The sequence below is a fragment of the Salmo trutta genome, chromosome 7, assembly GCF_901001165.1.
Source record: "Salmo trutta chromosome 7, fSalTru1.1, whole genome shotgun sequence".
NCBI lineage: Eukaryota > Metazoa > Chordata > Actinopteri > Salmoniformes > Salmonidae > Salmo > Salmo trutta.
Window position 1 is genome coordinate 29,606,851 of NC_042963.1, and position 26,157 is coordinate 29,633,007.

General features: G+C 41.5%; 1 protein-coding gene across 3 annotated transcripts in view; it reads right to left on the reverse strand.

Moving 5' to 3' along the window:
- The window catches only part of peak1 (pseudopodium-enriched atypical kinase 1), a 288,619-nt gene that overhangs the window by 214,056 nt on the left and 48,406 nt on the right, over positions 1-26,157 (reverse strand). For 2 of the 3 annotated variants that reach the window (XM_029758529.1, XM_029758530.1), the window contains one exon: positions 19,394-19,506. The exons of the other annotated variant lie outside the window; for it this stretch is intronic. The gene's annotated coding sequence lies outside the window, so the exon portion shown is untranslated. The remainder of the gene's footprint in view (positions 1-19,393; positions 19,507-26,157) is intronic. 3 annotated transcript variants of the gene reach the window in all.

A 26,157-nucleotide genomic window follows, 5' to 3' on the forward strand; every position in this document is an offset into this window, starting at 1 on the left:
CGTAGGATTGAGGAGGGCATTGTGTGTGAATGCTGTCAGGGCACCTACGCCGTTGAAGAGGATTGAAGAGGCCATTGCTCTTCAGCTGGCACTGTTGGTCATCAGATTTTAACTGACCGCATGGAGAGGCTTCTAAGAGTTTCCGGAACACACCTTGCCTGGTTCCACTCCTATCTATCTGATAGACCACATTTTGTCTCCCTTGGCAACTGCAGGCCTGCCCCAGCTCCTGTATCACAAAGTGTCCCACAAGGCTCAGTGTTAGGTCAATTACTGTTTATAATTTACATGCTACCCTGGGTCAGATCCTCCATCAAGTTGGACTCATTTCACTGTTATATAGATAGCACACAAATCTACATCCATACAAACCCCAACACTCTGCCACCCCCCTCTGTTGTTGACGGTCTCCATGAAATGAGAACTTGGATGAGCAATAACTTTTTTAAACTAAATGACGACAAAACAGAGATGATGCTCATGGGTCCCAACTCCATCGTCAAGAAACTGGGTCAATTCATCACAATCAAGGGCTGCGCCATCCACTCCAACTCCACAGTCAGGAACCTTGGTGTGTCATTTGAACCCCACATCCGGAACGTCACCAAGTTAGCCTTCTTCCACTTCAACAACAGCTCACTCTCTCTCACTGACCCCACTGCTGAAACCCTCATTCACACCTTTGTTCATGCTTGGACTACTGCAACATCACTCTCTACAGACTACCCGCCAAAACACTGAACAGATGTCAACATATTCAAACTTCAGCTGCACAAGTCCTCACCAGACATTTTACATTTTTGTCATTTAGCAGACGCTCTTATCCAGAGCGAGTGAGTGCATACATTTTCATATTTTATTTGTACTGGTACCTCATGGGAATCAAGCCCACAACCCTGACGTTGCAAGTGCCATGCTCAACTAACTGAGACACATGGGAACATACCTTGGGACCACATCACCCGCACCCTCAAACTCCACTGGCTCCCAGTTCAATAAAGGATAATCGGCAAATTGCTCATGCTCACCTACAAAGCACTCAATGGATTGCCGACCCACATACATTACTGACCTCCTGCACCCCTACACTCCCACCTGTTCACTGCGCTCCTCTGACACTGGCCTCCTCACCATCCCTTGTACCAGGCTCCGCTCCATGGGAGACCATGCATTAAGCAGTGCAGCTCCCCAAATCTGGAACTCCCTCTCTCTCCATGTCAGAACCTTAGCTTTTATCCTCTGTCTAGTTCTCCTCCCTGGTTAGACTGTCATCATGTTTAATATACTTTTATAATGAACAAAAATAACTGCAACATGCAACAATTTTAAAAGATATAACTGAGTTACATTTCATACCTGGAAATCAGTCAATTGAAATAAATGCATTAGGCCCCAATCTAAGGTAGGTCAGTGGATCAGAAAAACAGTCAGTATCTAGTGTGACCACCATTTGCCTCATGCAGCGTGACACAGCTCCTTCGCAGAGTTGATCAGGCTGTTTATTGTGGACTATGGAATGTTGTCCCTGTCCTCTTCAATGGTTGGGTGAAGTTGCTGGATATTGGCGGGAACTGGAACACTCTGTTGTACACGTCGACACAGAGCATCTCAAACACGCTCAATGGGTGACATGTCTGGTGAATATGCATGCCATGGAAGAACTGTGACATGTTCTGCATCCAGGAATTGGGGTCATGCATTATCATGCTGAAACATGAGGTGATGGCAGCGGATGAATGGCACGACAACGTGCCTCAGGATCTCGTCACTGTATTTCTGTGCATTCAAATTGCCTTCGATGAAAAGCAATAGTGTGCGTTGTCTGTAGCTTATGCCTGCCCATACCATAACCCTACCGCTACCATGGGGCAATCTGTTTACAACTTTGACAGCAAAATGCTTGCCCACACAACACCATACACACGTCGTCTGCAGTTGTGAGGCCAGTTGGACGTACTGCTAAATTCTCTAAAACGACGTTGGAGGCGGCTTATGGTAGAGAAATTATCATTAAATTATCTGGCAACAGCTCTGGTGGACATCCCTGCAGTCAGCATGCCAATTGCATGATCCATTAAAACTTGAGACATCTGTGGCATTGTGTTGTGACAAACCCGCACATTTTAGAGTGACCTTTTATTGTCCCCAGCACTAGGTACACCTGTGTAATGACCATGCTATTTAATCAGCTTCTTGATATGCCACACCTGTCGGGTGGATGGATTATGTTGGCACAGGAGAAATGCTCACTAACAGGGATGTAAACAAATGAGTGCACAACATTTGAGAGAATTAAGCTTTCTATGCACATGGCACATTTTGGGGGTCTTTTATTTCAGCTCATGAAACACTTTACATGTTGTGGTTATATTTTGGTTCAGTGTATTTACTTACTCATTTTAATATATGATTGTATTGCTTTTTATCCAGCTGATTGTCTTGTGAAGTGACTTGGGTGTCGTAAAAAGCACTTCAAAAAATGATTATTACTATTATGGGGAGGCGATGTGCACTGTTATCCAACAGCGAGAACCCTAGGCTGGTGAACAAGTCCAGACCTAAGATATTAGTGCCCTGCCGTGTGATGTGGAAGGGGAACTGAGTGAGGGCCTTGTTGCCATACTGCACAAGTGAGTGTATAAAGCCGATGACATCAATCACTGAGCGCCCATATCCGTACAGGCTAAGGCTGGGCGGCTGGAGGGGCAGGTGGGACAAGAACTGCTGGTAGGTGGCTATGTTAATGAGTGACACTTTTGCTCCTGTGTCATGAGAGGAATGGAGGAACCCCCCAGGTATACAGCACTATTGGAAAACCCAGCCGGGTTTGAGCCAACCGTGCGAGTGACAGGAGGGGGCATGGCTTGCGGGGTGTGACCCAGCCGGGTTTGAGCGAGACTGCATGAGCGACAGGAGGGGGTGTGTCTGTGGGGTGTGATCCAGCTGGGTTTGAGCCAACCAGGTGAGTGACAGGAAAGGGCATGTCTGTGGGGCGTGACCCAGCCGGGTGTGAGCCCACAGTGTGAATGACAGCAGAGGGTGTGTCCATGGGATGTGAGCGTTGGGGCACAGGGGTCTGGGCTGGAGCTGACCTACATCCAAATGTCATACTTGAGTAAAAGTAAAGATCACTTAATAGAAAATTATTCAAGAAAAAGTGAGTCACCCAGTAAAATACTACTTGAGTAAAGGTCTAAAATTATGTTTTTAAATATACTTAAGTATCAAAAGTAAATGTAATTTCTAAAATATACTTAAGTATCAAAAGTAAAACTATAAATCATTTCAAATTCCTTATATTAAGCAAACCAGACGGCACCATTTTCTTGTTTTTATTTTAATTTACAGGATAGCCAGTGGCACACTCCAACACTCAGACATCATTTACAAACGAAGCATGTGTTTAGTGAGTCTGCCAGATCAGAGGCAGTAGGGATGAACATGGTGTTCTCTTGATAAGCGTGTGAATTAGACCATTTTCCTGTCCTGCTAAGCATTCAAAATGTGTCAGGGAAAGTGTCAGGGAAAATGTATGGAGTAAAAAGTACATCATTTTCTGTAGGAATGTAGTGAGGTAAAATGTGTAAAAAATATAAATAGCACAGTACAGATACCCCCAAAAAACGACATAAGTAGTACTTTTACTTAAGTACTTTACACCACTTTGCAAATTGGTTAGACATCGTCTATCCACTAGCAGGGCAGTCAGGGGCCCATGCATGGTGTCCTGGCACCACAGTTGGCACATTGACACGACTGGGGTCCCATCAACAGCACTGAGGCTCATGTCACTGTCTGACTGACAGGAACAGTCTGACCACTGAGACTCCTGCACAGCTTGAACAGCATTGAGGCTCATGTCACTGTCTGACTGACAGGTACAGTCTGACCACTGACTCCTGCACAGCTTGAACAGCACTGAGGCTCATGTCACTGTCTGACTGACAGGTACAGTCTGACCACTGACTCCTGCACAGCTTGAACAACACTGAGGCTCATGTCACTGTGTGAGTGACAGGTACAGTCTGACCACAGACTCCTGCACAGCTTGTACAGCACTGAGGCGCATGTCACTGTCTGACTGACAGGTACAGTCTGACCACTGACTCCTGCACAGCTTGAACAGCACTGAGGCTCATGTCACTGTGTGAGTGGCAGGTACAGTCTGACCACTGACTCCTGCACAGCTTGAACAGCACTGAGGCTCATGTCACTGTGTGAGTGGCAGGTACAGTCTGACCACTGACTGCTGCACAGCTTGAACAGATTAAGATCAGCAACGTACTGTGTCGCCGAAAATGCATCCAAAAGTTCAAAAGCTGCGTTATATGTGCACTTCCTCGAGCGTTTGGCAGATGTGCAGGCCCTACGCATCGAGACAGTGGAGACTTTTCCACTCAGGGCTAACCACATGCAGTCCGGTAGCTAGCATGTACGTCTGGAACGACAACTTCCATCTGTCCCATGGGATTGTTGGTTTTCCCGTATGAGGCAAGAACGGCCCTGGAGGAGGTAGGGATAATGTAGAAATACTTTCAGCCAACCTCGTTCTCCAAATGTTATGTTTGAAACTAACGAAAGAGTTGAGGCTGACGTTTATCTAAATGAGTAGCATCTCACCTACAGTGATTTACGATAACAACAAAACAGACTGTGCAATCAATGATACACATCATGGATGCTACACTAAACAATCAGTGCTGAACACAACAGACCCTTGATTAGACACTGAGAATGCACCTCCTCCAACCTCTCTATGTACGTAGAAGGAAAGATGATACAACACCAGCCGACCACCCTGGATTTCGTTTCACCACCAGTTTGAAGTGGCCATGGCGTGCCTTATGAAACCTGTAAACATGGTCCCAGCCAAGAGCTGAATCAGTGAATAAACAGCAGACTCTTGATGAGTGCAGTTTACAAGCCTGAAATGGCTCTGGATATTCGAGCACGTTCACGTTACGTGGAAGCATTCACAGAAGTCCTAAACCATTCTTTATATCACTGGTTCCAGATTAGAGGCAACAGGATTGTGTTCTTAACAGTTCATTTCGATGCATCGTCTTGCCCAAAAGTGTCAAGTGGGATCGGAAAACATGGTGTTTGCTCTGTTAATGTGCGAAACATTGCCTGATGTCAGAAGACTGATACTGTCGACCCTTCAGCTTGGCGAGTTAACCTGTATGGGCTAGGGGGCAGTATTTTCACGGCCGGATAAAAAACGTACCCGCTTTAAACTGGTTACTACTCTTGCCCAGAAATGAGAATATGCATATTATTAGTATATTTAGATAGAAAACACTCTGAAGTTTCTAAAACTGTTTGAATGGTGTCTGTGAGTGTAACAGAACTCATATGGCAGGCAAAAACCTGAGAAAATTCCAAGCAGGAAGTGGCCTGTCTGTGAATTTGTAGTTCTCCATTTGCTTCTCTATCAAAACTCCAGTGCCCGTGGGGTTATGTAGCACTTTCTAAGGCTTCCATTGGCTCTCTAAAGCGTTCAGAAAGTGGATTGACGCGTCTCCTGTCTCTGGGCAGAGTATACTAGCACAGTTTGTCAGTGGTCTGCCTAGTGACTAAGAGATTGGAAATGCGCATTCACGAGACCTCGCCATTTTTTATCTTCCTTTTTGAATGAATACAGCATTGTCCGGTTGGAATATTATAGCTATTTTACGAGAAAAATACCATAAAAATTGATTTTAAACAGCGTTTGACATGCTTCTAAGTACGGTAATGGAACATTTTAACATTTTTTGTCTCGAAATATGATCGCGCGTTACCCTTTGGATAGTGGCCTGAACGCATGAACAAAACGGAGGTATTTGCACATAACTATGGATTATTTGGAACAAAAACAACATTTGTTGTGGAATTAGCAGACCTGGGAGTGCATTCTGACGAAGAACAGCAAAGGTAATACAATTTTTCTAATACTAATTCTGAGTTTAGTGTGCCCCGAACTTGGCGGGTGTCAAATTAGCTAGCCGTGATGGCTGAGCTATGTACTCAGAATATTGCAAAATGTGCTTTCGCCGAAAAGCTATTTTAAAATCTGACATAGCGATTGCATAAAGGAGTTCTGTATCTATAATTCTTAAAATAATTGTTATGTATTTTGTCAACGTTTATCATGAGTAATTTAGTAAATTCACTGGAAGTTTTCGGTGGGAATACAATTTCTGAACATCAGACGCCAATGTAAAAAGCTGTTTTTTGATATAAATATGAACTTGATTGAACAAAACATGCATGTATTGAAAAACAATGTCCTAGGAGTGTCATCTGATGAAGATCATCAAAGGTTAGTGCTGCATTTAGCTGTGTTTTGGGTTTTTGTGACATATATGCTAGCTTGAAAAATGGCTGTGTGGTTATTTGTGTCTATGTACTCTCCTAACATAATCTAATGTTTTGCTTTCGCTGTAAAGCCTTTTTGAAATCGGACAATGTGGTTAGATTAACGAGAGTCTTATCTTTCAAATGGTGTAAAATAGTCGTATGTTTGAAATATTTAAATTATAGCATTTTTGAGGTCTTCGTATTTCGCGCCACGCTCTTCCACTGGCTGTTGAATAGAGTGGGACGCTAACGTCCCACCGAGCCCAGACAGGTTAACATTGTCCTCTTCAATGGGAACATCATTCTGATTACCTGAATTTAATTCCTAAACTAGATAAATAAGTTCTGCTCTGGTGTGTCTGCAATTTGTTTTGGGCTTTTGTAGCTCCCTGCCATTGGCTAGACATTATCATGTGGCGGTGGATTATTATGGCTGTCGCCTCAGTGTGGGCTTCCAGAGGAAGAAGAGACGTTGGTTCCACATTCCTATTTAAGCTAATGACCTCACTATCAGCCAATCAGCATTTAGGTGAATTATGTCAAACAAATAAATACAGTGTGGGAAAAAAGTATTTGATCCCCTGCTGATTTTGTACGTTTGCCCACTGACAAAGAAAGGATCCGTGTATAATTTTAATGGTAGGTTTATTTGAACAGTGAGAGACAGAATAACAACAAAAAAATCCAGAAAAACGCATGTCAAAAATGTTATAAATTGATTTGCATTTTAATGAGGGAAATAAGTATTTGACCCCCTCTCAATCAGGAAGATTTCTGGCTCCCAGTTGTCTTTTTATACAGGTAACGAGCTTGTTACCTGTATAAAAGACACCTGCCCACAGAAGCAATCAATCATATTCCAAACTCTCCACCATGGCCAAGACCAAAGAGCTCTCCAAGGATGTCAGGGACAAGATTGTAGACCTACACAAGGCTGGAATGGGCTACAAGACCATCGCCAAGCAGCTTGGTGAGAAGGTGACAACATTTGGTGTGATTATTCGCAAATGGAAGAAACACAAAAGAACTGTCAATAACCCTCGGCCTGGGGCTCCATGCAAGATCTCACCTCGTGAAGTTGCAATGATCATGAGAACGGTGAGGAATCAGCCCATAACTACACGGGAGGATCTTGTCAATGATCTCAAGGCAGCTGGGACCATAGTCACCAAGAAAACAATTGGTAACACACTACGCCGTGAAATCCTGCAGCGCCCGCAAGGTCCCCCTGCTCAAGAATACATATACATGCCTGTCTGAAGTTTGCCAATAAACATCTGAATGACTCAGAGGACAACTGGTGAAAGTGTTGTGGTCAGATGAGACCAAAATGGAGCTCTTTGGCATCAACTCAACTCACCGTGTTTGGAGGAGGAGGAATGCTGCCTATGACCCCAAGAACACCATCTCCACCGTCAAACATGGAGGTGGAAACATTATGCTTTGGGGGTGTTTTTCTGCTAAGGGAACAGGACAACTTCACCGCATCAAAGGGACGATGGACGGGGCCATGTGCCATTAAATCTTGGGTGAGAACCTCCTTCCCTCAGCCAGGGCATTGAAAATGGGTCATGGATGGGTATTCCATCATGACAATGACCCAAAACACACGGCCAAGGCAACAAAGGAGTGGCTCAAGAAGAAGCACATTAAGGTCCTGGAGTGGCCTAGCCAGTCTCCAGACCTTAATCCCATAGAAAATCATCTGTGGAGGGAGCTGAAGGTTCGAGTTGCCAAACGTCAGCCTCGAAACCTTAATGACTTGGAGAAGATCTGCAAAGAGGAGTGGGACAAAATCTCTCCTGAGATGTGTGCAAACCTGGTGGCCAACTACAAGAAACGTCTGACCTCTGTGATTGCCAACAAGGGTTTTGCCACCAAGTACTAAGTCATGTTTTGCAGAGGGGTCAAATACTTATTTCCCACATTAAAATGCAAATAATTTTATAACATTTTTTACATGTTTTTCTGGATTTTTTTGTTATTCTGTCTCTCACTGTTCAAATAAACCTACCATTAAAATTATAGACTGATCATTTCTTTGTAAGTGGGCAAACGTACAAAATCAGCAGGGGATCAAATACTTTTTTCCCTCACTGCATACCTCTCCCCAAGAGATTATTTCTTGCAGAGGAGATAGGAGACACGTATGTCAACAGGAACAAGAGATTATTTCATGCAGAGGAGATAGGAGACACGTATGTCAACAGGAACAAGAAGGCATAGAGATAATTGTGTGGTGCTTGCCAAACCTCCAATTAAGTTTGAGATGAGTCTGAGTCCACCCCAAGACAAATGCAGGATTTTTCTTTGGTGCTAGTGCAATCATGCAAATTTAATGAAGAGGACAGTCGTGTAAGCCCAATGAAACAGAGAGTTTGTTCAGACACACTGGGGTTGCTGTGTTGGTGACATTTTTCTCCTCCACTGTCATAATCCAATCCCAGTTCAAGGTTTAGAGAAAGAGATACTCCTCGCTTCTTGGCCATGGAACACAAACACACAGAACTTTGTGAGTTCTAAACTTGCATTTGATTATGAAAACTTGACAGCCCACATGGTTGAGAGGGATTCAAAGGCACTTTAGTTTAATATTAAGTTAGTGTTACCTATGTCTTCTCTTTTGAAATCACTAATAATACTAATACAAAAAAAAGTTAAGTGAAATTAGCTTTTTTCGGAAGCCAAAAAAGACAGGAAATTGTAAATCTAATTTGACCTATGCACTAACAAGGCTTTTCAGCATAAGCAGCTTGACTATTGCTAGAGTACTGTACCTTTGTTGATCTACTGTTCTTCAACAACAGATGTACTCACATTGGATGGGTTGGTTAGGATTCAAACCTTCTCTCAAACAGCCTAATACATACTCTTAGAGTAGGTTTACCCCATTAATGTACTTGGTGATGTAAACGTGTTTTTTCATGGAAGACATCCCATTCCACTCATTTAAACATTATGTGGACGTTTTCCCGGACACAGATTAAGCCTAATCCTGGACTAAAAAGCAAGGTCAATAGAAAATCTCCAGACAAAATGATTTATAGTCTAGGACTAGGTGTAATGTGTCCACAAAACCGCTCCTTAACCCTACATTTGATCTAGCCTAATAAATAAGCCTACTCCGATGGGAAATGGGCCAGGTAGTTGTCAGCTTTTGAACAGATTTTGAAGCTATACATGGTTTATGTTCCTGTTATAAACAGAGTAATGCAACCTTATATTTTGTTTTATGATAGGACAGTTACGCTATGCTCTTGAGACATAAGTTATAGGATTTAAAGCACAGGTTCAAAAGTGGGGTGGCAAAATTTGTATGTGTCTTTTCTGGGGCCTGGAGTTTTTCTTGATCTCATGACCTGGTCAGGTAAAACTCTGGGTCCTATTCATAGGCTATGACAGGGTCCAACGCTAACCTTTTTTCTCACTGGCACAACCGGGCAAGTTGGCCCAAAAAATCTACTGGCCCAAACAGAATTTGTACTGGCCTGGACATGGTGTAGATTTTAACACTAGAACCGCCATAGGCCACTGACGTTTGATTTAAAAAAAAAAAATTAAAACAGCCCCCCCCCCCTAAAAAGCTATATCCTGCTCCATCCCTGACTTTTCCTAAATGTTTGTATTTTACACTGCTCATTTGTCAGAATTTCAAAATCACAGAAAAGTATGACTTAACTGTTTTTTCCCCACACCTATTCCTAACTTAAGCCGCCAAGACAATATGCTGTAGGACGTCGGCACCCAGCCAGGCGCTAATGAGTCACTCTCTCCTCACTGAATGAAATGACACATGGATGAATGGGTGATACGTGTGCACCTTACATCACAATCAAATTTAAATTAGGCATAACTGAATGATGAGGGTGAAGATGTTGATTTAATATAGAACAATAGTGTGATGATGATTTTGTGTTATGCCTATTTAATCAGCGTTGGAGCTCATGTTAATAATTTGACCACACCTTGCGGTTTGAGAATTATCTTATACATTTTACGTTGTAAAAAGAAGCTGTTACAGAACTGTTTCATTTACTGTAACTCTATTACTAATCAAATGTATTGTAAGGGGAACGAAAACATGCAATGTGTCGCAGTAGCCCTTTAGAATAATGCAAAACATGTCCTTGACTCGATCCAAGTTGATGAGCAAGAAATAAAGGATGCAAGTCAACCTGTACAGCTGGCCCATTGAAACTAAACCTAAACTATACCGAAACTAATTCCACACGTAATAAGACAGGCTATAGACAAGATTCAATTGACAATCGGATGAGTGGCAATATTAGGCCTATAGGTTGTCAAATTGCACACGAAGAGATGGGCGCATCTTGTAATTTACAGATGCAGGGAAAGGATCATCACTTTAGCAAATCCTTCTTCAGAGTCACATGCAGGTAAAACATTTAGATTTCTATATATAGTATCAGAGAGAGCATAGTGTCGTTTCTATTACACTTACCTTTGTCAAATAACTCATAATTCCAAGATGTGCAACTCTATTTCCAAATGTCAGTTTATCCAAGAATATCTGTGCTGTCCCTGCATTCAGCACATGACCACTCGCTCGGCAGCATTACTGGGGGACCAGTACGGATAATTTTTTTAATGAAATGTATGCATTCACTACTGTAAATCGCTCTGGATAAGAGCGTCTGCTAAATGACTAAAATGTAAAAAAAAATGTGTCTACTAAGCAAAAACTGGTAACATAATCAAAATGAAATATGCTATTTATTTTTACAAGTCATCCTTTACAATTGTTCATGCACTGATGTTTTTTGTTTAGGAATACAGCAAATCATTTCACCTGTGCACCTGGCTGGCTATATTATCTTTTTTATTTCTACATTGTCAAAATAAGCTGTAACTGAACTTTATTAATTTCTAAAACTATTACTAATGGAATCTACAAATCAAGTTGATCATATGCATTACACGAATGTTGTAATTGGAAGAGAAATGAAAATAGGCTATAGGCCTACGTTTTCTCTAGGAATTATACAAAACATAGCCTTGACTATCTATTGTTATTTTTCCTGACAAATATTTATTCATGCAATTAATCCTTTATAATACCAAGCATTTTTTGTTATGTTTGCTGCACCTTGTGGATTGATATGCATCTGATGCATATGCTAAAGAAAACGCCCGGCAACGTTCTCTAGCGGGTACTTGTAGGCTGGAAGGCCAGGCGGTTCTAGTGTTAATGCATTGGGGTCATGAAGGACCTATTGGTTGGCATGCTCTCTCTATATTCAGCTATTAATAGGAAATATTTATTATCAATAAATACAAATAATGTATTCTTATTTGTCCTATTTCACAACTGTGAATTGGAAATGTGTTTTTTGCATACCCAACTCTCCCTGAGACACCCTCGGAGAGTGGATTCATGGCCAGGGTCTGCCATTATTAACGGCAACCCTGGAGCACTTAGGGTTAAGTGCCTTGCTCAAGGGCTCAGACAGATTTTTCAACTTGTCGGCTCGTGGAATTCGGTTACTGGCCAAAGGTCTAACCGCTAGGCTACCTGCTGCCACCTTTGGTTATTATAAGGCTGTTTAACAGAATTTAGCAATGTAAGTCATTACTCTATTCTTAAGAATTGTATTGTATTAATTCCATTTATTTGTGTTTGTAAAGTATGCATCCATAGCTCTATTGATGAATTTGAGAGTAGTTACATTTCTCCACACCCAATTCTTCAGCTTTTTACCAAAACAGTGGCAGGGTGTTGGGCTTTTGTTGTTTGAACAGAAGACTACCCCTTTAAGAACCAATGGGTATATATCAAGAGGAGGAACATTGAACAAATTTCCAGATGGCAGATTGCATGTGTGTCTTACATGAAAAAACACATTTTCAAGTACATTAATTGGGTAAACGTACTCTAAGAGTATGCAATAGGCTGTTTGAGAGAAGGTTTGAATCCTAATCAACCCATCCAATGTGAGTACATCTGTTGTTGAGGTAAAGTAGATCAACAAAAGGTACAGTACTCTAGCAGTAGTCAAGCTGCTGATGCTGAAAAGCCTTGTTAGTGCATAGGTCAAATTAGATTTACAATGTCATGTATTTTTCGGCTTCAGACAAACGTCTGATAATAGCACATATCCTGCCACCAAACATTATTACTGCACACTATAACTATTTGAAATGGCATGCTAACTAGCATATAGGTAAAAGTGGCTGCTCTTCAAAATGGTACAGCTCTTAACAGTTTATGCTAGACACTAGACAAACTGTAAAAATGTCTTACATAACTAGTTTATGGACCACATAATGATTTAAATATGTATACATTTGGGGAAGCCTGATTTGACACACAGTCAAGTTAGTTCAGACAGTACGACCGGGGGCGGTAAGTTTGGTCAAATGTAAGATTAGAGCACTTATGATAGATGTGTGGCAGAAGAAGGGCCGGCATTTATATGCCCTCCAAAGAACGGTTGGTAGACCAAGATTCAAAGGATAGATTAGGAAGGAAGAGGTGGTGTTTACTCTGTTGCACCTTAGACATTGAACTCATCATTACATCTGGTTGGCAACCATGTGAATGGTGTGTGTACGGCAGGGCTATTCAACTGCCGGCCCGTTTATGAATTTAGACTGGCCCTTTGATCAATTCTAATCATGAATAAACTTGTTTTTTAAAATCCTAGCCAAAAACTGGACGTTCAGTAACAAAATTACAAACGTGTGTGGTTTCTAGGGCCTGTGTGGCATGTTGATTATTTTTTTTCATATGAATTTGGTTCTAGCGTTTGAACGGTTTAAGTTAAAATCTTATGACCCCATTCCTGAAAGCTACGACTCTCAGGAACACATACGTGCCTTCTGCTTTCCTCTCCTGTGGTAACAAGGACTCGTTAGAATGGAGTGTGACAACACACACCTGACGACAGAGGGAAATTAATTCAAAGCATTCTTTCAGACTGGAATTACCTGATTTGACATATCTTTATCGAGATTCTTAGTTTTCAGATTATTGTAAATTACCTAATTACTTTTAAGAAGCTTTAAGCCCCTTAAGGTCGTTGTCCACGCCCCCGTGGAAATGAACTTAACATAATAAAAAAAAATCGATCCGCCAATGTAACACTTCCACATCTGTGGTGAAAGGTGACAAAGCTAGAGCGGTATTTGTCAGACCATGAGAAATCCCGGAAATCGGTCTTCTCAAAAAACAGTCTGTAGCTTCCGAACGGCTTGGCCTACAAACTATTACCCGTCTATGAAAAGATGAGACTCACGAACATGATGGTGTTCTCAATTTTGCTCTATGACCCCCACAAGCGACTTGGAACTCGTCTGAGGTCGGTATAGCCGATCTGCCAACTTCTGTCTGTAGTGTCCAAACTGTTTGGGCTACAAACTAATATGACACCTCTGTGTAAAGGTGATACTCTCACGAATATGTAGTACCAGTCAAAAGTTTGGACACACATACTCATTCAAAGGAATTGTATTTATTTTTACTATTTTCTACATATTAGAATAATAGTGAAGATATCAAAACTATGAAATAACAAAGAATCATGTAGTAACCAAAAAAAGTGTAAAAATAATCTAATATTTTATATTTGAGATTCTTCAAAGTAGCCACTCTGCCTTGATAACAGCTTTGCCCACTCTTGGCATTCTCTCAACCAGCTTCATGAGGTAGTCACCTGGAAAGCATTTCAATTAACTGGTGTTCCTTCTTAAAAAGTTAATTTGTGGAATTTCTTTCCTTCTTAATGCGTTTGAGCCAATCAGTTGTGTTGTGACAAGGTAGGGGTGGTATAAAGAAGAATGGTATTTTACCAAATAGGGCTAAATCCATATTATGGCAAGAACAGCTCAAATAAGCAAAGAGAAACGACAGTCCATCATTACTTTAAGATATGAAGGTCAGTCAATTCAGAAAATGTCAAGAACTTTGAAAGTGCAGTCACAAAAACCATCAAGCGCTATGATGAAACTGGCTCTCATGAGGACCGCCACAGGAATGGAAGACCCAGAGTTACCTCTGCTGCAGGGGATACGTTCATTAGAGTTCCCAGTCTCAGAAATTGCAGCCCAAATAAATGCTTCACAGAGTTCAAGTAACAGACACAACTCAACATCAACTGTTCAAAGGAGACTGTGAATCAGGCCTTAATACACAAATACAATGCATCCAGAAAGTATTCATACCCCTTGACTTATTACCCATTTTGATGTGTTACAGCCAGAATTCAAAATTGATTAAATAGATTTTTTTCCCACCCATCTACATACAATAAACTAGCTGTTTGCAGATGTAAGAAACAGAAGCTAATAGTGTAATTATGGAACGCTAGTAGATGTATATTAAGAAGCAAAGTGACAACTGCATCGTTGTCATCAACAGTGTTGCATATGTTGCAATGACCATGCAGACTGAACGCAAGTGTCTCGTGGTTGAGGAACATCAAATGCGCTCCTTGAGTGACAGGGGGCGTGGCTAGGTCTGTGTGGAAAGCTGCATAGAGTGGAGAGAGATGACTCAAGTAGAGAAGTAAACTATAAAAATGGACGTTACACAGTGTGTATCACATTTAACAAACCAAACATTCAAATACCGGTATAGAAGTAAAAACCCAAACCAGTACGTGAATCAATACCGGTATATCGCAAAACACGGTATACTGCCCAGCCCTAGCTCCATTCAATGTATTTTTTATCCTGAAAAACTCCCCAGTCCTTAACATGATGCAGCCACCACTATGCTTTAAAATATGAAGAGTGGCCCTCAGTAATGTGTTGTATTGGATTTGCCCCAAACATAAAACTTTGTATTCAGGGAAAAAAAAGTTACTTGCTTTGACAAATTTTTGGCAGTATTACTTTAGTGCCTTTGTATTACTTTAGTGGATTGTATCAAATCCAACAGGATGCATGTTTTGGAATGGATTTTTTTCTGTACAGGCTTCCTTCTTTTCACTCTTTCAATTAGGTTAGTATTGTGGAATAACTACAACGTTGTTGATCCATCCTCAGTTCTCCTATCAACGTCATTACACTTGAACTGTTTTTAAAGTCACCTTTGGCCTCATGGTGAAATACCTGAGCGATTTCTTTACTCTCCGGCAACCGAGTTAGGAAGGACACCTGTATATTTGTTGTGACTGATACACCATCCAAAGTGTAATTAATAACATCACCATGCGCAAAGGGATATTCAATGTCTGCTTTTTTTATTTAACCTATCTACAAATGTGACTCGTTTCAGTAAAGGCATATATCGAGCGTCACTACTTCACAGAGAGCCATTTGAACGTAAACTTTATTTTATTTTTATCAAAATGCTATTTTTTTGGTAAAAATGCCTTCTGGAATATGTGAACTTTCATGTGCCTTAATAACAAACTTGTATGCCATCTGTAAATACAAATAAAATTGTTAAATTATGAGTCTTGTTGGTTTAGCCACAGAAAAAGACAGGAACCTTCCCGCTAGCCATGATCGGCTGAGTTAATGAATGGGCTGGACATGCCAAGAGATGAGTTCGGATTTGGTCTGTCATGTAGCACCTTCTGGCTATAAGGTAGGTCATCCTTTCTAACACTGCTTTTTTTTAAGATATCATGTAATAGAACTGCAAAAGCTAATGATAACTAAGGAGATGGAGAAAATACTGGATTTTGATTGCAAATATGCAGACAGAGTCAAAAAGAGAGCACACAGAAGGCTGTTGTAATCCGGAGACAGGCTAAGGCAATCATGGCATCCGTGACACAGTGGAAGAATCGTCCATCCATGTATATGGGTAAGATAGTCTAACTAGCTACATTTTCAGATAATTTTCATTTTCATTTCAAGTTAAAGCGTACTGTTAGCTAGCTAGCTAACATTAGCCGGCTGGCTTGCTAGCTAACGTTACGTGTATGATTTGTGTAGTAATATTATTCGCATCTCAGAGCCATTTGCATTTTTACCCCTGATCTTATTTATGCTTCCCATAAGGGGTTGAATACATATTGACTCAAGACTTTTCAGCTTTTCATTTTTAAATAATTTGTTAACATTTTGAAAAACATAATTAAAACTTTGACATTATGGGGTATTGTGTGTATTTTTTTTTATACATTTAAAATGCAGGTTGTAACACAACAACATTTGGAAAAATTAAAAAAGGGTGTGAATACTTTCTGTATGCACTATGTGAATTTGTCCCAATACTTTTGGTCCTCTAAATGCACAAAAAGTGCTGTGATTACTAAACGGTATGGATGAAAATACCCTCAAATTAAAGCTGACAGTCTGCACTTTAACCTCATCATTATTGTATCAAATCCAAAGTTCTGGAGTACAGAGACAAAACAACAACAAATGTGTCACTGTTCCAATTATTTTGGAGCTCACTGTATTTTCAACACTATTTTGAACAATTAGCCATAATTAATGTTTTATTGAAATAAAAATATTACAGAGCAGGCGGTAAAGCTTCTTCATATGACACCACTTTTTGCTTTGTAGCATTTACAGATTAAACACTATGGAGTCTTAAAGGAGGCCCGGGTAAGGCCAAAATGTCATAATATGCCAACTTTGATTAATTATTTCTCAATTATGCTTTTACATACACATGGCAAATATATGTCAACAATCCTTCCTCCAAAGGACTATTCTATGGATTACATTTTGTGAAAATTCATAAAACATGGCCTTTTTTATTTGGGTTTTGTGAGGAATCACTCAATAAGGTCATACATGCAAATCACAGGTTATTACCTCGACTCTGACCTTTTCATTTGTGCTGTACGTCACTCTCCTATCTGCCTGAATCCTCTGTCAATGAAGCTGTCACTCCTTGGTTTCCTCGTGTTTTGAAACAACTTCATATTTGGCATATTACTCTCCCCTCCCTTTCCCTTCCCTGCTTATCCTGTCCCATTTGATCTATTTGATTGTTTCAGACTTGTGAAAACTTGTGCAAGTTGCTGCAAGTTTGCTATTTTCTCGTCCATGTGCCCCATCGTTGATTTTGTCCATCCACACGACACATTATTTTGGAGCTCACTGTAATATACGCTACTGGCATATTAAAGTCCTAGAGTGGGGTCTCCGCTAGTTTTAAAGTGGGCCATGTTATACAGAGAAATTGGCATAGTAGGCAATGCAACCAATCACAGCCCTCCTTTTACTTGTATCATTGCACATCCTGCAAATCACAAGCATAGGTCGACCATTTTGAAACGATTTTTACATTCACTCTGTCGGTAATGCTTACAAATTGGATCATAACCCTAAAAGTAGCAGAGATACCACTCTGAAATGTTGATATGCCCATAGAGTATATTATGTTCAACAATATATTGAAACATTTGCCAAATCAAAAATTGTATATTTTCAATATTCATGTTTATATTCTTCTATATTATCTACCTGTAACACAGGGACAGAAATAGCTGTAATCCTCTGTAGGTGACACAGAGGGCTAATTCAGGAGAGCAGCGTCTGTAAAAATGAAGCCGTATCCTCACTATAGGAGGCGCGGTAGAAGTAATACTATCTACTGTTAGTATTAAATATTGACCATTTAATGAGGGAATGAGAGCTTGAAAAATAAAATATGGTTGAAAGAATCAACCGTATAGAGGCTCTGGGAGGTGATGTCTGGAGCTCTCCAGATTCAGAGATGAACTGTACATGGCGTGTTCTTGATGGTGACCTGTCCCTTCCTACCGTGGGAGGCTTTGGCTAAGCAGGGCTCATTTCCTCCACAGTCACAGCCATTGGTTAGTTCTCCGGTTTGTTAGTAATAACGCTTGTTTGTTTGTTTTCCATGGGGTTTCCAGGGAGGGAATAAGTTCCCACATCTTATTCTCTGTCCCTTCTCCAATCTCCCTCCTCCTCTTTCTTGCCTCCCAGCGCTTCAGCAGAGATGGAAAACCTGTCCCAGACTCTCAGCAAGGGGGTCACACACGCATGCACACACATTACATTGATACATGACAACTGGGTGAGTTCTATGCAGGCCGGACTACCCAGATCACCAATTATAATTTTGTTTGAAAAACATACTTTTTGGGGGGGGGACGACAGCTAATATTCTGCGTTTCAACACATTGAAAAAGTTGCAGTTTTATGCTATTATACACATTTTGTTGTGAGGCAAGAGAAAATGCTGCAGTTTCCTACAATTCTACTCCTTTTGCTATCATGTGTTATCTGGGGGGCCCACAAAATGATTACTAATCTGAAAACGGCTAACAACAATTTGTGTAGAAAAAAAATTGCAGTTTTATAAATGCTATTCTACACATTTTACCATGAGAGTGAGAGAAAAATATTCAGTTTAAAAGCAAATTTCCTGCTATTTTACACATTTTGCTATCATATGCTATCTTTATTGTTTGGGGGGCCCCTGAATGCCTATCCACTTATCCACTGCTGGAGAGTGATTTTGGCCTGATATCGACAGAAGGCTTTTGACTGGTTTCATAACATAGAAACATGCCCTATCTAGCGTAGTCGCTCTGTGGCTGGTTTCATAACATAGAAACATCCCTCTGTGGCTGGTTTCATAACATAGGGGATGTTTCTATCTAACATACTCACTCTGTGGCTGGTTTCATAACATAGAAACACCCCCTATCTAGCGTACTCGCTCTGTGGCTGGTTTCATAACATAGAAACATCTATCTAGCGTACTCACTCTGTGGCTGGTTTCATAACATAGAAACATCTATCTAGCGTACTCACTCTGTGGCTGGTTTCATTACATAGAAACATCTATCTAGCGTACTCACTCTGTGGCTGGTTTCATAACATAGAGCATGTTTCTATCTAGCTGACTCTCTCTGTAAGAGGTCTGACTGTGTTATGTATGGCATCCCATTTCTGTCTCTGCAATTCGACTCTGGTGTAGCAACCAAAAGATGATACTAACTGAACACAAAAACAAGGCTCCTGATTCAGTTAAGCTATTACGATCAGGTCAGTTTCTGAAAGATTGAAGCCACACAACCTCCAAAAAAACATTAACATTTGCTAAATAAATTGCAGAATAAGCTCAGCTGTAAAGTCCAACTTGACTCACCTGGTTACTACGCATGTAGGATGTCTTGTCTGTGGATCCCTTCCCTCCTCAGTTATACAACCAGATACAGCTGATTCAGACAGACATAAGCTACTGGTGTACAAACATTTTCCCTGCAGGAAGAGAGGCAGAGAGAGGGGGACAGGTATGAGCAAAGTCCCCAGGTGAGTGAGTGAGAGAGAGAGAGTTGGAGTGTGTTCATAGAGGAGTTGGAACAGATTGCTAGATTCCTGCCCAGGCACAGCTCCACATGTGGAGGAGAGGAGAGGGAAGGGCCTCTGGAGACTGGGCTGATCAAACACATTAAAATAAATAGAAAAATAACCTGGACGGCCAGAGGCCCTGTGTGCATCACACTGGGCTCAGGTAAGCAGAAATAGAGGAGTTATGTTACATGCTCCCTCATTTAGCAGGAATTTCACAGATCCCTGGCGCTCAAGCCAGCCAGATAAGGCACATTAGCCAATGGTACATGAATAAGTCAAAAATAAGAATAAGAAACTGAAATCTTGTCATTTTAGGATTGTCATTAGTCAGTGACCCAAGATTTGGGCTTGTTTACCTAGCGACAGCTTATCATTAGCATCATTAAGAGCCCTGTTAGCATCCTCAACCCAGAGACTTGGGGTTTGCATGTTATAGCAGGTTGTTAGAGAAATGGAAAATACAATGTAGAACCTGGAACAGATATAACCCTTGGTTCACTCCAGACCTGACTGCCCTTGACCAGCACAAAAACATCCTGTGGCGTACTGCATTAGCATCGAATAGCCCCCGCGATATGCAACTTTTCAGGGAAGTTAGGAACCAATATACTCAGGCAGTTTGAAAAAGCTAACCTTTGCTTTCCTAACAGAAATTTCCATCCTGTAGCACAAACTCCAAAACGTTTTGGGACACTGTAAAGTCCATGGAGAATAAGAGCACCTCCTCCCAGCTGCCCACTGCACTGAGGCTAGGAAACACTGTCACCACCCATAAATCCGCGATAACTGAGAATTTCAATTAGCATTTTTCTACGGCTGGCCATGCTTTCCACCTGGCTACCCCTACCCCGGCCAAGAGCTCTGCATCCCCCACATCCAGATAGCTGGTGTTCTGAAAGAGCTGCAAAATCTAGACCCCTACAAATCAGCCGGGCCAGACAATCTGGACCCTCTCTTTTTAAAATTATCTGCCGAAATTGTTGCAACCCCTATTACTAGCCTGTTCAACCTCTTTCGTATCGTCTGAGATCCCCAAAGATTGGGGAGCTGCCGCGGTCATCCCCCTCTTCAAAAGGGGTAAACAAACTAGACCCAAATTGCTACAGACCTATATCTATCCTACCCTGTCGGTCTAAGGTCTTCGAAAGCCAAGTTAACAAACAGATCACCGAATCCCACCGTACCTTCTCCGCTATGCAATCTGGTTTCCGAGCTGGCCATTGGCGCACCTCAGCCACGCTCAAGGTCCTAAACAATATCATAACCGCCATCGATAAGAGACAATACTGTGCAGCTGCATTCATTGACCTGGCCAAGGCTTTCGACTCTGTCAATCACCACATTCTTATTGGCAGACTAAACAGCCTTGGTTTCTCAAATGACTGCCTTGCCTGGTTCACCAACTACTTCTCTGATAGATTTCAGTGTGTCAAATCGGAGGGCCTGTTGTCCGGACCACTGGCAGTCTCTATGGGGGTGCCACAGGGTTCAATCCTCAGGCCGACTCTTTTCTCTGCATACATCAATGATGTCGCTCTTGCTGCTGGTGATTCTCTGATCCACCTCTACGCAGACGACACCATTCTGTATACTTCTGGCCCTTCTTTGGACACAGCGTTAACTATCCTCCAGACGAGCTTCAATACCATACAACTCTCCTTCCGTGGCCTCCAACTGCTCTTCAATGCAAGTAAAACTAAATGCATGCTCTTCAACCGATCGCTGCCCACACATGCCTGCATCACTACTCTGGACGCTTCTGACTTATATGTGGACAACTACAAATACCTAGGTGTCTGGTTAGACTGTAAACTCTCCTTCCAGACTCACATTAAGCATTTCCAATCCAAAATTAAATCTAGAATAAGCTTCCTATTTCGCAACAAAGCATCCTTCACTCATGCTGCCAAACATACCCTCGTAAAACGGACTATCCTACCGATCCTTGACTTCGGCGATGTCATTTACAAAATAGCCTCCAACACTCTACTCAGCAAATTGGATGCAGTCTATCACAGTGCCATCCGTTTTGTCACCAAAGCCCCATATACGACCCACCACTGCGACCTGTATGCCCTCGCTTCATATTCGTCGCCAAACCCACTGGCTCCAGGTCATCTATAAGTCTTTGCAAGGTAAAGCCCCGCCTTATCTCAGCTCACTATAGCAGCACCCACCCATAGCACGCGCTCCAGCAGGTATATTTCACTGGTCACCCCAAAGCCAATTCCTCCTACAGCTGCCTTTCCTTCCAGTTCTCTGCTGCTGGAATGACTGGAACAAACTGCAAAAATCACTGAAGCTGGAGACTCCCTCACTAGCTTTAAGCACCAGCTGTCAGAGCAGCTCACAGATCACTGCACCTGTACATAGCCCATCTGTAAATAGCCTATCCAACTACCTCATCCCCATACTGTTATTTATTTTATTTGTTTTGCTCCTTTGCACCCCAGTATCTCTACTTGCACATTCATCTTCTGCACATCTATCACTCCAGTGTTTAATTGCTATATTGTAATTATTTGCCACTATGACCTATTTATTGCCTTACCTCCCTTATCCTACCTCATTTGCACACACTGTATATAGAGTTGTTCTATTGTATTATTGAGTGTATGTTTGTTTAATCCATGTGTAACTCTGTGTTGATGTTTGTGTCGCACTGCTTTGCTTTATCTTGGCTAGGTCACAGTTGTAAATGAGAACTTGTTCTCAACTAGCCTACCTGGTTAAATAAAAGGTGAAATAAAAAAATTAAAATAAAATAAGTATTGACAGGTATATGCCCTGTGTGTTCATATTGGGTGAGAGAATATTGTTTCTGTATCTAACAATGGAGAACTAGTGAGATTGTCCACAAGGCAAAGGCCTTTTAGATTTGGTTACGTTTGGTCTTGATGGAATATGTTGGGCCTGCAGCAAATAACACTACACAATATTAGGCTAACTCAATTATTCAACCTCATCTTCACTGACACCCAGCGACACGCCCAACGCTACACTTCTCTCAGAGACAAACCATGACTCACTGAAAGAATATGGATAACGTAAAAACTCCATCCCCCTCACCGAATAAGTCAATAGCTTTTTTCCATTCTGACAGCATTGTTGAATCCTATTTTTCATTACAACCCTATGACTCTCACCGGTACAGCGGGTTAAGATCTTGCCTTGACCTCAATTTGTCTCCATCTGCAGGCATGGCATTCTGATTCCACCTTCCTTAGAGCCCGCTCCAGCAAACACAACGCTATATAAGGCCTTGGATGCACTGTACTGCACTGGATTCACTGTAGGCCTACACAGGAGTGAGGAACAAAGTGCTGAAGTAAGTGGAGACTGCCAGGTCGGAGGTCTGTTTACGCTAAAGCCTTTTTCATTTTTCCTTTCTAAGAGGGCCCGGTTGCTCAACATGACTTGTCTCCATGAACCTGAGTCCAACACTAACATGCCTATTTATTGCCCGCTTGTGGTCTGGGGCCAGGAAGTGAGGGGAGATTTCTGCATAGAGGGCACAGGACATATCCTCCCCCTGAACACCCCTCCAGCTTCTCCCTCACCATGGGGTCACTCCCAGGGTGGAAAAACTTCACCCCTCGCCCTTTACTGTCAGGATGGACCGCACACCAGGTGGTAGCTGCATCAGTGTTACAATTTCTGTGTGTTTGTGCATGTGCTTGTGTGAGGGTTGTTGTATAGGTGGGGCTGCTGCACTGTTTTGCTGGGGATTCTATTTCAAGAGTACGCTGAAGGAGCAGCGTTGCTGTGTGTGGAATACATAAATAAATTCCGTCTCTTTCCTGCTCCCTCTCGTTGTCTCCCTCTGTCACTTTCCTCTGGGTCTGTTTCCCAATCATCTAGGATAGCTGCCCCTCCTTGTTTACACTCCAACCACTAATGCTGTAGATTAAAAGAGCTGAGAGGATTTTACTTTTTTGTTCTCAACTATTAGATCCTTTCAGACCAGTGGTTGTCATAAAGGAAATGACAACAAAAAGAAGGCCATTTAAGGATGACAATACTCTCACTCGCTCTTGGTTGCACTCAACTTCCATTCTCTGTCCCTCTTTCTCTTGGAATTGAATGAACCCCATTTCTCATGGTCTGTCCCTCAGCTTCTCTTTCTCTCATCTACCCCTCTCTTTTCTCAACTTTTTTTTTTATCACTTCATTTGTCGCAAAAAAAATTTCTCCTTTATCTCCGCTACTCTATCTCAAGCTGGCAGGGACACACAGAGGAAATGGGAGCCTGTCTCTAACAGAGATATGTACATTTCCTCAGTGAAATGAATGTACTGAGCAAATTACAAATTGACTTCTTACCAAATTACCATACAACAAATCATTAATTCACCCTGCACACCCTAATTGACAAACAAACAAACAAACAAACAAACCAAAACAAAGTCTTCTCATGCTTTGATTTCAAAAAAGCTTTTGACTCAATTTGGCATGAGGGTCTGCTATACAAATTGATGGAAAGTGGTGTTGGGGGAAAAACATACATTATAAAATCCATGTACACAAATCCATGTAAAAATTGGCAAAAAACACAGGGCCATTGGGTGAGAAAGGGAAGCTGCTTAAGCCCCACCTTCTTCAACATACAGTACCAGTAAAAAGGGTCTGTAGTGACACCTCTAGCACTGAGATGCAGTGCCTTAGACCACTGCTGCCATTCGGGAGCCGTATGTATGTATGTATGTATGTATGTATGTAACAGTTGAAGTCGGAAGTTTACATATACCTTAGCCAAAAACATTTACTCAGTTTTTCACAATTCCTGACATTTAATCCGAGTAAAGATTCCCTGTCGTAGGTCAGTTAGGATCACCACTTTGTTTTAAGAATGTGAAATGTCACAATAATAGTAGAGAGAATGCTTTATTTCAGCTTTTATTTCTTTCATCACATTCCCAGTGGGTCAGAAGTTTACATGCTACCAAATACTAATTGAGTGTATTGCCTTTAAAATTGTTTAACTTGGGTCAAACGTTTCAGGTAGCCTTCCACAAGCTTCCCACAATAAGTTGGGTGAATTTTGTCCCATTCATCCTGACAGAGCTGGTGTAACTGTCAGGTTTGTAGGCCTCCTGACTCGCATATGCTTTTTCAGTTCTGCCCACAAATTTTCTATGGGATTGAGGTCAGGGCTTTGTGATGGCTACTCCAATACCTTGACTTTGTTGTCCTTAAGCCATTTTGCCACAATTTTTGAAGTATGCTTGGAGTCATTGTCCATTTGGAAGACCCATTTGCGACCAAGCTTGAACTTCCGGACCTCATGATGCCATCTATTTCGTGAAGTACACCAGTCCCTCCTGCAGCAAAGCACCCCTACAACATGATGCTGCCACCCCGTGCTTCACGGTTGGGATGGTGTTCTTTGGCTTGCAAGTCTCCCCCTTTTTCCTCCAAACATAACGATGGTCATTATGGCAAAACAGTTCTGTTTTTGTTCCATCAGACCAGAGGACATTTCTCCAAAAAGTACGATCTTTGTCCCCATGTGTAGTTGCAAACCGTAGTCTGGCTTTTTTATGGCGGTTTTGGAGCAGTGGCTTCTTCCTTGCTGAGCGGCCTTTCAGGTTATGTCGATATACGACTCGTTTTACTATGGATATAGATGCTTTTGTACCCGTTTCCTCCAGCATCTTCACAAGGTCCTTTGCTGTTGTGCTGGGATTGATTTGCACTTTTCGCACCAAAGTACGTTCATCTCTAGGATACAGAACGCGTCTCCTTCCTGAGCGGTATGACGGCCACGTGGGCCCATGGTGTTTATACTTGCGTACTATTGTTTGTACAGATGAACGTGGTACCTTCAGGCGTTTGGAAATTGCTCCCAAGGATGAACCAGACTTGTGGAGGTCTACAATTGTTTTTCTGAGGTCTTGGCTTATTTCTTTTGATTTTCCCATGATGTCAAGCAAAGAGTCACTGAGTTTGAAGGTAGGCCTTGAAATACATCTACAGGTACACCTCCAATTGACTCAAATGATGTCAATTAGCCTATCAGAACCTTCTAAAGCCATGACATCATCTTCTGGAATTTTCCAAGCTGTTTAAAGGCACAGTCACTTAGTGCATGTAAACTTCTGACCCACTGGAATTGTGATACAGTGAAATAATCTGTCTGTAAACAATTGTTGGAAAAATTACTTGTGTCGTGCACAAAGTAGATGTCCTAACCAACTTGCCAAAACTATAGTTTGTTAACAAGAAATTTGAGTTTTAATGACTCCAACCTAAGTGTATGTAAACTTCCGACTTCAACTGTGTATATACTGAGATCATGTGACAGATAACGTGACACTTAGATTGCACACAGATGGCTTTATTTCACTAATTATGTGACTTCTGAAGGTAAATGGTTGCACCAGATCTTATTTAGGGGCTTCATAGCAAAGGGGGGTGAATACATATGCACGCACCACTTTTCCGTCTTTATTTTGTATAATTTTTTTTCACTAAATTTTGACTATTTTGTGTATGTCCATTACATGAAATCCAAATAAAAATCAATTTAAATTACAGGTTGTAATGCAACAAAATATG